The following is a 12,190-nucleotide window of genomic DNA, read 5'->3' as shown; positions in this document are numbered from 1 at the left end:
GAACTTGCAAGAAGTCCTGCCCACGCCAGCAGTACACCGCCACTATAACCAAATATGGGCAACTCAGGGTAGCTACTCCACACAAGGTTAACCCTCGCCGCCAAGAAAAAAGGAAAAACAAGAAATGAGGAGGAGACAGGACAGTGCTGAGAAAAGAGATAGGAAAGTGAAAGATGAAGTGGAGGACAGGAAAAGGCGACTGCCGATTTCCCCTGGGTGGGTCAGCCCGGAGGTGCCGTCTGTGGGAAGCGTGGGCCAAAGTGGTGTGTTGCCTCCGCCGAGGGGCCTTAAAGGTCCAAACACTCGGCATCGGCTCAACCACCAGGATCCCCTTTTCCCCAGACACGGCGATGCCACGCACGGCTAAGCGTGGGTGCTCGGGGTCCGTGGTGTCGCACAAAACACACAAACACCTGCTTTAACAGGTGCCCCCTGCGGGGCGAGCATTTTAATGTGATTTATTTCAAAACGAATACATCTGAACTTCAACTTGTGTCATGAACAGCAGTTTCCACTTCATAGATGGCAATTTAGTGCAAAAAAATTCACGCAAAAGTGCAATATAAACTATATTCCTCAGCCGGCATGCGTCAATGACACCCCCCCACGGTAAGCGTATGCACGATTTCAATAGCAGGAAGTTGTGGTCAGCCTAAGCTGCGGACAAAAATCACTCCTTGCACTTTGTCTCTGATTTCCTCCATATGTTGAGGAATGTGCAGGACAGTTTGTTCAGCACCCTATAAAAACTGCATGGTATGGATCCATGAGAAAAGCCAGTTAGATGAACAGAGGCATTATCATATACTGCACAAAGAAAAAAGCATCAGTCTAGCATGATGAGACTGGTTTGGTTTGGTTTGTGGGGTTTAACGTCCCAAAGCGACTAAGGCTATGAGAGACGCCGTAGTGGAGGACTCCGGAAATTTCGACCACCTGGGGTTCTTTAACGTGCACTGACATCGTACAGCACACGGACGCCGCTCCGTTTCGCCTCCATCGAAACGCAGCCGCCGAGGCCGGGATCGAACCCGGGTACTCCGGCACAGTAGTCGGGCGTCTTACCACTGCACCACCCCGGCGGGGCAGCATGATGAGACTGTATGAGCAGAGCAGTTCTTGTTCAAGATGGAGCCTGGAACAACAAAAAATTCAACTACATTCTCTCTTTTACATCTTCCTAGTGTCCACTCAATGCTCTCATATATTCTGATCTGCTTATATGTAACAGGGTAAGCAGGTTTCAATGCATGATCTTGCACGTAAAAACCATCAGCATGACAATACTGACAAAGGCGACTATTTCCATTTGTGCACTCCTAGAAATGTTTTCTCATTTCAGTTTTATATTTTTAAAGCCAACTTCTATAGCCCCATATTGGTGCTTCCCTTGGCTTATTCACGAATGGACTCCATTCCTCGTGTAGCCCCATCTTTGCTAGTGGCGGATCTGGAAACGGACTGATGCTGCTGACGACAGACTATCCAATGTGATTTTAGAAGTGCAGATGTGGAAGATAGAGTTTTCAGCGACAGTAAAAGAGTTCCCGCCGAACATTGAAGATCGGTCATCTGCGCTGACGACCAGGACGTAATGCCTAGCTCGCGTGGTCATCCTGTGTTACACAAATGCAACGAGCACCGCAGATTTTCCACGAAAAACGCCTGTGCTTTTCCTGAAGGGACATTGACGGTAGACGGCATGGCTCCTATATAACGTCGAACAAGCCTGGGGGGACTATCACTCTGGAGCAGACCAGGCAGCCGTATGGTTGCGCAGCGATTTACCTTGTTTACCATTTGTGCAGCTATGTTTGTATTTTAGCCACTCAATATTTAGCTCCTGGTCTGCTCCAAGTGTGCTTGGTTTTTTGTGTGTTTTGTGGTGTGTATCTTGCAAACGTGTATATGAAGTTTACCTTTTCAGCCTTTTGCGCTCTGCCGCTGAACTACAAGTAATTTTTTTATCAGACTGGCCACTAGCTTATATAGCTATCGGTCGAAACAGTGTTTGCACATATTGTTATCGCAATAAAGTTCCCTTCCAAAACCAGTCACGCAACTTCTTTATCCAGGTGTAGCCACCGCTTATGGCACATGCAGAATGTTCTTCTTAAGATATTACAGTTGATGAAGATGACGGTTTCACTGCAGTGAAGGAGACTGCACCAGAACTTATGCAGCAACCTTAGACACCACCAGGAGAAACATGCAGAGCCTGGTCCAGTGCACCCATTACAGCCCAATGTTGACAAGACGTGTTGGCAACTTGCCTCCTTAACAAAAAGAGTGCGATGTCATACCATTGGTACCCAGGTACCAGAACATTTGTCTTGTACCAGCCTAAATCATCATGTTTAGAGAGATGTGTAAAGCCATTCTAGAGTTGTTTTTATCAAAAAGAGCTGCATTACATAAAAGCAGAACTGGGAATTCATGAGCAGCCTTATCAAAGACAACAGCCCGTTTGCATAAAACTATGGTGTAAAGCCAACAGATCTGTCGGCCTAGATGACTCACGCCGTTCTCAGTCATCTATGGCAGAACACCCTACATCCCTCTCAACGCGCAGTTGGGCCTTCCCCATTAGACTACGTCACCAATTGACTCCGCCCAACGACTTTGTTTCGCCTGCCTCGACGCTCACCGCAACCTTCTCACGGCTCATGTGCGTGTGAGAGTGGCCAATGCAGCATCACCACCACTTCCCACCTTCCGGTCTGGTGACTTGGTCCTCGTTCGCCGCACCGTCCGCACGACTGGCCCTGCCACGAAGCTGATGCCCCGATACTGCGGCCCTTACCGTGTCGTTGAACGGCTCGGCCCCGTGACATACCACCTCGGAGACCTCCCCGAGCATGGACGATGCAGTGTGCACCACACTTTCACGGAGCATGTGTAAACATGAAGCAATATGTCAACAGCGCCAGCATTGACTCCGACTTAGATACCGGGTCATCACCACTACTGTCGTCGCCAGCTGCCTCACTGCCTTCCCCACGAAATGCCGCCCCATAAGTGGAGCACCTGCAACAGCTCACTGAAACTCCCCCCCCCCCCCCCCCCCGGTGGAAAGATGTTACGGTGCACGCCGAGGAGCGCTGCGCCAGAAAAGGAAGAGGCGCAGGACGAGCGCGAGACAAGCGTGCGGCGCCAGCGCGAGGGTTAGAGAACAAACGAAGAGCGCTGGGGCAAGTTGTGTTTGCCTGGTGTCCTCTGTTCTGTGTCTATCTCTAGGCGGGCACAGGGTCCCGCAACATTATATAACGCATTACAAGTTCTTCAATAAGATGACTGAAGGACAAATTTTGCAGCTTATGTGATGTGTCGCACTGAAACCAAACTTGTCAACATGCATGGCAGTTTTCTTGCCTCGCAGTGTTGAGTGCAAAAGCTGCCGCAGAAACAAAACGATCTCAGTTTCTGTGGGACGGAGCCACGAAGGAGGCGAGTATATCCGTGATGGTGCGGTTAACACGCTCCACGAGGCCATTGCACTGGGGATGATTGACGGATGTAGTGGAATGTGCAATGCCAAAGAAGCGGAGGGCTCGTTCAAATTCATGGGACAAACACGAGTATAAAAATCGATGTATCTAAATGCAGATAACTACGGATTTGCTGAAGGACGGGGGGATATCGTGTTAGAAAAACTGGCCACCTTGTATACGCAGTGCCTGATGTCATCGACGGTACCGGAACCATGGAAGAATGCAAACATTATCCTCATTCATAAGAAAGAGGACTCTAAGGACCTTAAAAATTACAGACCAATCAGCTTACTGTCTGTTACGTATAAGGTATTTACTAAGATATGCGGATGATACCACTTTAATGGCAGAAAGTGAAGTGGAACTCAAGAGACTTCTGATGCGCGTACAAGAAGAGAGTGAGAAGTTTGGGCTTAAACTGAACATTAAAAAGACGAAGATCATGGCTTCTTGCCCTATCGAGTCCTGGAGTATCAATGGACAAGAAGTGGAAGCTGTGACAGATTTTCTGTTCTTGGGCGCCAAGATTACCTCGGAAGGAGACTGCAGCCATGAAATTAGGAGACGCCTGCTTCTGGGAAAGAGAGCAATGATTAGCCTTGACCGCCTAGTAAAGAGCAGAGACATTAGTCTGCCAACCAAGATCCGTATAACCCGTGCTATGGTCTTTCCAGTTGTGATGTATGGATGCGAGAGTTGGACTGTGAAAAAGGCTGACCGCCGAAGAATTGACGCGTTTGAATTGTGGTGCTGGCGAAGACTCTTAAGAGTTCCTTGGACTGCCAGAAGATCAAATCAGTCGATATTGTCGACCATAAACCCTGACTGCTCATTGGAGGGTCAAATTCTAAAGTTAAAGCTCAGCTACTTTGGTCATCTGATGAGAAGAGAGGAGTCGCTGGAGAAAGATTTGGCGTTGGGAAAGGTTGAGGGTCGCCGGAGAAGGGGTAGGCAGCGAACGCGATGGTTAGATGGCATTCTCGAGGCATTGCAGATGAAGCTATGCGATGTTAAGAAGATAGTGAGAGACCGGAAAGCGTGGCGTGACATGGTCCATAGGGTCACGAAGAGTCGGACACGACTGAACGCCTGAACTGAACTGAAGGTAATCGCTAATAGAATCAGAACAACCTTAGACTTCAATCAAGCAAAGGATCAAGCAGGGTTTCGGAAACTGTACTCTACTATCGATCATATCCATACCATCAATCAGGTGATAGAAAAATGCTCGGAATATAACCAGCCCTTATACATAGCATTCATTGATTACGAAAAAGCATTTGACTCAGTTGAAACCTCGGCGGTGATGCAGGCATTGCGAAATCAGGGGGTAGACGAGCCGTACGTGAAAGTGCTGGAAGATATATATAGTGGCTGCACAGCAACCATAGTTCTGCATAAAGAAAGTAACAAAATTCCCATAAAGAAAGGTGTTAGGCAAGGAGACACAATCTCCCCAGTACTATTCACAGCTTGCTTAGAGGAAGTATTCAGAGACTTGGAAGGGGAGCAGTTAGGGATAAGGGTAGATGGAGAATACCTCAGTAATCTGCGATTTTCTGATGACATTGCCTTGCTAAGCAACTCGGGAGATGAACTACAAATAATGATTGATGACCTAAACAGGAAAAGTAGAAAGGTAGGCTTGAAAATCAATATGCAGAAGACTAAGGTAATGTTCAACAGCCTCGGGAAGGAACAGCAGTTTACATTAGGTAGCGAAGTACTGAAAGTAGTAGGCGAATATGTCTACTTAGGACAGGTAGTAACCGCAGATCCGGACCATGAAAAGGAAATAACAAGAAGAATAAGATCGGGATGGAGTACATTTGGCAAGCACTCGCAGATTATGTCTAGCAGCTTACTGGTATCGCTCAAGAGGAAAGTATACAACAGCTGCATCTTACCTGTACTCACCTATGGGGCTGAAACGTGGAGGCTAACCAAGAAAGTTCTACTTAAGTTGAGGACAACCCAGAGGGCTATGGAACAAAAAATGGTAGGGGTAACATTAAGAGATAGGAAGCGTGCAGAGTGGGTCAGAGAAATAACTCAAGTTACCGACATTCTAGTGGAAATTAAGAAGAAGAAATGGACATGGGCAGGACATGTAGTGCGAAGAGAGGATAACCGATGGTCGCTTAGGGTAACAAACTGGTTTCCAAGGGAAGGAAAGCGTAGGAGGGGGCGGCAGAAAGTTAGGTGGGCGGATGAGATTAAGAAGTTCGCAGGGGTCAAGTGGATGCAGCTAGCACACAACCGGGTTAAGTGGAGAAATATGGGAGAGGCCTTCGCCCTGCAGTGGGTAGTCAGGCTGATGATGATGATGATCTAAAAGCCTAACATATGATAGACATGATACAGTGACATAACATGATAATAGTGGCCATAGTGAAAGTGCGTGAAAAAGCAACAAAAATTCCCAGTCCTTAACAACCAACAAAGGCTAAAAAAGGTGGATGCGCAGAAAACATTTTTTATATTAGAACTTGTTTAAAAACCGCAGAGAAACTTATGAGATGGACAAAAAATAATAAGTAAGTTAAACATTAAAAAAGAAGAGAGAGAGATGCAAATGTTGAAACAAAATTGAAAGCCAACCAATTGACACTGCAAAACAAAAAACCAACAATGAATTAAACAATATGCCTGACTGCAATTCAAAATGTATAAAACGAAGGCATGTAAAGAGTGCAAATAAAATCAAAGATAAAATCAAGCACAATAAGAGAGAAAAGGAATTTCTTTGTTTGAAATGAAAACTGAGGATGTGCTGACGCATTCATCCTTGTGCTTAGCAATCAAAGCGGCTTCCACTATTTCGCGTGTAAGCTTGTTATGGGATCGGTTTAGAATGGTCGTTTTCTGAAAGTAAGGGGAGCATTTTCTATTGCGGTCGCATGTGCGACAATGCACTGGCAGGTTTTTGGACGATGACCCTGAAAAATCATTGCTATGCTCCATTAAAGATGAATAATACATTGGCCAGTTTGGCTGATGTATGCTTTGCCACAAGATAGAGGGATGGAGTATACGAGCCCTTCTGCGCATGTTACGGCGGGATTCTTGTGCCTTGTGGTGCAGCCATTATCTCTCTGTCGTTTTGTTGACCATGCGACAAAGTCTTGATAGGCGGTGCGGGGCTGAAAAGACCACGTGAACGCCTGCCTTCTTACCAATCTTCTTGACATTATGAGAAATCTTGTGGATATAAGGTATTATTGCTACCTTATTTCGCTGTTGGACTTCAGCTGAAGGGCCTGTCATCTTCATTTTGTAGTTCTTTAACATTTTTCTAGCGACAGAAGAAAGAAGTTTCTGCGGGAATCCCGACTGCGTCAGCCTGCACACTAGAGCTGAAAAGCTATCCTGAAATTTGTGCTTGCGTGACTTCGTCAAGGCGTTGCTAAAACCAGATTGCACAATATTCCTTTTAACCAACTTTGAATGAGCAATACCATAAGCTAAAATGGGTTTCTTGCTTCTTGGTTCGAACGCCCAGCAAACATGATTAGGAGTGAAAATAAGTCTTAGCTCGAGAAAACAAATGGAATTATTGTCTGGCACTTCGTGGGTCAGCTCAAGTGGCGCCATTGTGTTCGCAAACACGGTCAGAACTTGAGGTACCCGACTTAAAATGGTTTCATTATTGCAACCTAAGATAACTAAGTAATCATCTACGAACTGGAAGATCTTTAAAACGCATGAGTTATCAAAGCTTTCATTAAGAGCTCTGTCATGCATGCCGAGGTAAAGGTCACTGAGAACTGGGGCAATGCATGATCCTATAAAGATCCCCTGCCTTTGTATAAAAAGAGACCTATTCCAATCTGCAAAGGTTGATTTGAGGTAAACCGACAAATTTCCAAAAAACCATCAACAGTAATGGCTGTCCAAATATGGCGCCGTGGCTTTTCAGAATAAGTGCGGCATTAGTGTTGATGGTTTTTTGGAATTGTTGTCGGTTTACCTCAAATCAACCTTGCAGATTGGAATGGGTCTCGTTTTATACAAAGGCAGGGGATCTGTACAGGATCATGCATTGCCCCAGTTCTCAGTGACCTTTACCTCTGCATGCATGACAGAGCTCTTAATGAAAGCTTTGATAACTCATGCATTTAAAGATCTTCCGGTTCGTAGATGATTACTTAGTTATCTTAGGTTGCAATAATGAAACCATTTTAAGTCGGGTATCTCAAGTTCTGACCGTGTTTGCGAACACAATGGCACCACTTGAGCAGACCCACGAAGTGCCAGACAAGAATTCCATTCGTTTTCTCGAGCTAAGACGTTTTTTCACTCCTAATCATGTTTGCTGGGCGTTCGAACCAAGAAGCAAGAAACCCATTTTAGCTTATGGTATTGCTCATTCAAAGTTGGTTAAAAGGAATATTGTGCAATCTGGTTTTAGTAACGCCTTGACGAAGTCATGCAAGCATAAATTTCAGGATAGCTTTTCAGCTCAAGTGCGCAGGCTGACGCAGTCAGGATTCCCGCAGAAACTTCTCTCTTCTGTGGCTAGAAAAATGTTAAAGAACTACAAAATGAAGATGACAGGCCCTTCAGCTGAAGTCCAACAGCGAAATAAGGTAGCAATGATACCTTATATCCACAAGATTTCTCATAATCTCAAGAAGATTGGTAAGAAGGCAGGCGTTCACGTGGTCTTTTCAGCCCCGCACCGCCTATCAAGACTTTGTCGCATGGTCAACAAAACGACAAAGAGAGATAATGGCTGCACCACAAGGCACAAGAATCCCGCCGTAACATGCGCAGAAGGGCTCGTATACTCCATCCCTCTATCTTGTGGCAAAGCATACATCAGCCAAACTGGCCAATGTATTATTCATCTTTAATGAAGCATAGCAATGATTTTTCAGGGTCATCATACAAAAACCTGCCAGTACATTGTCGCACATGTGACCGCAATAGAAAATGCTCCCGTCTTTCAGAAAACGACCCTTCTAAACCGATCCCATAACAAGCTTACACGCGAAATAGTGGAAGTCGCTTTGATTGCTAAGCACAAGGATGAATGCGTCAGCACATCCTCAGTTTTCCTTTCGAACAAAGAAATTGCTTTTCTCTCTGATTGTGCTTGATTTTATCTTTGATTTTATTTGTACTCTTTACATGCCTTCGTTTTATACATTTTGAATTGCAGTCCGTCATATTGTTTAATTCATTGTTTTTTTTGTTTTGCAGTGTTAATTGTTGGCTTTCAATTTTGTTTCAACATTTGCATCTCTCTCTCTTCTTTTTTCATGTTTAATTTACTTATTATTTTTTGTCCATCTCATAAGTTTCTCTGCGGTTTTTTAAACAAGCTCTAATATAAAAAATGTTTTCTGCGCATTCACCTTTTTTAGCCATTGTTGCTTGTTAAGGACTGGGAATTTTTGTTAATTTTTCACGCACTTTCCCTACGGCCACTATTATCATGTTATGTCACTGTACCATGTCAATCGTGTGTTAAGCATTTAGATTTATCGATTTTTTATACTCCTGTTTGATTTTGTTGCACCTGCTTTCGCCACGTGTAGATTTTGTTCCTCTAGTGGGCATTTCTCTGTTATATATATGACATGGTTGGCTGATTTCCAAAAATAAAGTCACAGTTCAGTGCCTCTGCATCTTACGTGTTCCTCCGTCTTCGTCCTTGTCCGGCTACGCGCTGCAATAACTATGGAAAACCAACTAGCCCGACAGCTTGTCCTCTTTGTATTTTTTGTTCACAAGAAACTATGGGGGATGTGTATATGACCTACATGTAAAACAAGAGTGGGCACGGTGGACCCGGCACTGCAACGATGCTGACCAGGCAACTGTTCTTCGTTGTGCAGGCTTTGCTGGGAACCGCCGCAGTATCAACGGCTTCGAACTTCAACTGCGCAGATCACCATATCAGCATCGACAAGAGCGAACTCGTGCGAACCATCGAACACTTTGCAGTATCAGCTCCTCGTGGCCCTGATCTTCTGGCGACACCTTTTGGTCAGCGCCGCGTGACGTCATGGGTAGCCATACCTATAAAAGAGACCCTCTGTTGCTTCAGCCTCAGTGGGCACGGTGGACCGGCACTGCAACGATGCTGACCAGGCAACTGTTCTTCGTTGTGCAGGCTTTGCTGGGAACCGCCGCAGTATCAACGGCTTCGAACTTCAACTGCGCAGATCACCATATCAGCATCGACAAGAGCGAACTCGTGCGAACCATCGAACACTTTGCAGTATCAGCTCCTCGTGGCCCTGATCTTCTGGCGACACCTTTTGGTCAGCGCCGCGTGACGTCATGGGTAGCCATAGCTATAAAAGAGACCCTCTGTTGCTTCAGCCTCAGTGGGCACGGTGGACCCGGCACTGCAACGATGCTGACCAGGCAACTGTTCTTCGTTGTGCAGGTTGGTCCTTCTGAAACATTTAGCAGCGTTCGTAGTGACAAACATTTAGCAGCGTTCGTAGTGAAATGGTGAGGTCCCGAATTAGCCTAAATCTGAAGAAGGAACGCAACAGATTAGTAAGAAAGAAACCCATCAACGAATTAGCGGTGAGGGGGAGGGCAGAAGAGTTCAGGATCTCGCTACAGAATAGGTATTCAGCTCTAACTGAGGATGGCGACATTACCCTAGAGGCAAGGAACAATAATTTCAGAGATATCATTACTGAGTGCGCGGTAGAAGTAGGCGGTAGGATAGTTAGAGAGGATACCGGTAAGCTGTCTAAGGAGACGAAAGATTTGATTAAGAAACGCCAGAGTATGAAAGCTTCCAATCCAACAGACCAGATCGAATTGGCCGAGATATCAAAGCTAATCAATAAGCGCAAGGTGGCCGATATAAGGAAGTATAACATGGAGAAAATTGAGCATGCTGTAAAGAACGGGGGAAGCCTTAAAGCGGTAAAGAAGAAATTGGGCATAGGCAAAAACCAGATGTATGCGATAAGGGACAAGGCGGGCAACGTCATCACTAATATGGACAAGATAGTCAAAGTAGCCGAGGAGTTCTATACAGATCTCTACAGCAGCCAAAGTAGTCAGGACCGTAATGAGATTGGCGGTAGGGAAAAACAGTCAGACGTTCCACCAGTGACGAAAGACGAGGTCAAGAAAGCATTAGAAGCTATGAAAAGGGGGAAATCAGCTGGAGAGGATCAGATAACTACAGATTTGCTGAAGGACGGGGGGGATATCGTGCTAGAAAAACTGGCCACCCTGTATACGCAGTGCCTGGTGTCATCGACGGTACCGGAACCATGGAAGAATGCAAACATTATCCTCATTCACAAGAAAGGGGACTCTAAGGACCTTAAAAATTACAGACCAATCAGCTTACTGTCTGTTACGTATAAGGTATTTACTAAGGTAATCGCTAATAGAATCAGGACAACCTTAGACTGCAATCAATCAAAGGATCAAGCAGGGTTTCGGAAACGGTACTCTACTATCGATCATATCCATACCATCAACCAGGTGATAGAAAAATGCTCGGAATATAACCAGCCCTTATACATAGCATTCATTGATTACGAAAAAGCATTTGACTCAGTTGAAACCTCGGCGGTGATGCAGGCATTGCGAAATCAGGGGGTAGACGAGCCGTACGTGAAAGTGCTGGAAGATATATATAGTGGATGCACAGCAACCATAGTTCTGCATAAAGAAGGTAACAAAATTCCCATAAAGAAAGGTGTTAGGCAAGGAGACACAATCTCCCCAGTACTATTCACAGCTTGTTTAGAGGAAGTATTCAGAGACTTGGAATGGGAGCAGTTAGGGATAAGGGTAGATGGAGAATACCTCAGTAATCTGCGATTTGCTGATGACATTGCCTTGCTAAGCAACTCGGGGGATGAACTGCAAATAATGATTGATGACCTAGACAGAAAAAGTAGAAAGGTAGGCTTGAAAATCAATATGCAGAAGACTAAGGTAATGTTCAACAGCCTCGGGAAGGAACAGCAGTTTAGATTAGGTAGCGAAATACTGGAAGTAGTAGGCGAATATGTCTACTTAGGACAGGTAGTAACCGCAGATCCGGACCATGAAAAGGAAATAACAAGAAGAATAAGATTGGGATGGTGCGCATTTGGCAAGCACTCGCAGATTATGACTAGCAGCTTACCGGTATCACTCAAGAGGAAAGTATACAACAGTTGTATCTTGCCTGTACTCACCTATGGGGCTGAAACGTGGAGGCTAACCAAGAGAGTTCTACTTAAGTTGAGGACAACCCAGAGGGCTATGGAACGAAAAATGGTAGGGGTAACATTAAGAGATAGAAAGCGTGCAGAGTGGGTCAGAGAAATAACTCAAGTTACCGACATTCTAGTGGAAATTAAGAAGAAGAAATGGACATGGGCAGGACATGTAGGGCGAAGAGAGGATAACCGATGGTCGCTGAGGGTAACAAACTGGATTCCAAGAGAAGGAAAGCGTAGCAGGGGGCGGCAGAAAGTTAGGTGGGCGGATGAGATTAAGAAGTTCGCAGGGGTCAAGTGGATGCAGCTAGCACAGAACCGGGTTAAGTGGAGAAATATGGGAGAGGCCTTCGCCCTGCAGTGGGTATAATCAGGCTGATGATGATGATGATGATGATGTAGTGACAACCGTTGCATTGTGGTCCTGCCGTGCCCACAGCAGTGTGCCAGTCTTGCTTACGAGTGTTTTCTGGTGTGTAAATTAGTTCTATGCGGCGATGT

General features: G+C 45.5%; 1 long non-coding RNA gene across 1 annotated transcript in view; it reads right to left on the bottom strand.

Annotated features, from left to right (window-relative positions):
• Positions 1-440: 440 nt before the first annotated feature.
• The window catches only part of LOC146210321 (uncharacterized), a 150,353-nt gene continuing 138,603 nt past the window's right edge, over positions 441-12,190 (bottom strand). The window contains exon 5 of the long non-coding RNA XR_014708946.1: positions 441-1,135. This is a non-coding gene — a long non-coding RNA (uncharacterized LOC146210321). The remainder of the gene's footprint in view (positions 1,136-12,190) is intronic.

The sequence above is a fragment of the Amblyomma maculatum genome, chromosome 1 (assembly GCF_055883805.1).
Source record: "Amblyomma maculatum isolate TAMU_Amacu chromosome 1, ASM5588380v1, whole genome shotgun sequence".
NCBI lineage: Eukaryota > Metazoa > Arthropoda > Arachnida > Ixodida > Ixodidae > Amblyomma > Amblyomma maculatum.
The sequence above is the reverse complement of the archived record's forward strand: the minus strand, read 5'-3'. Positions and strand labels throughout refer to the sequence as shown.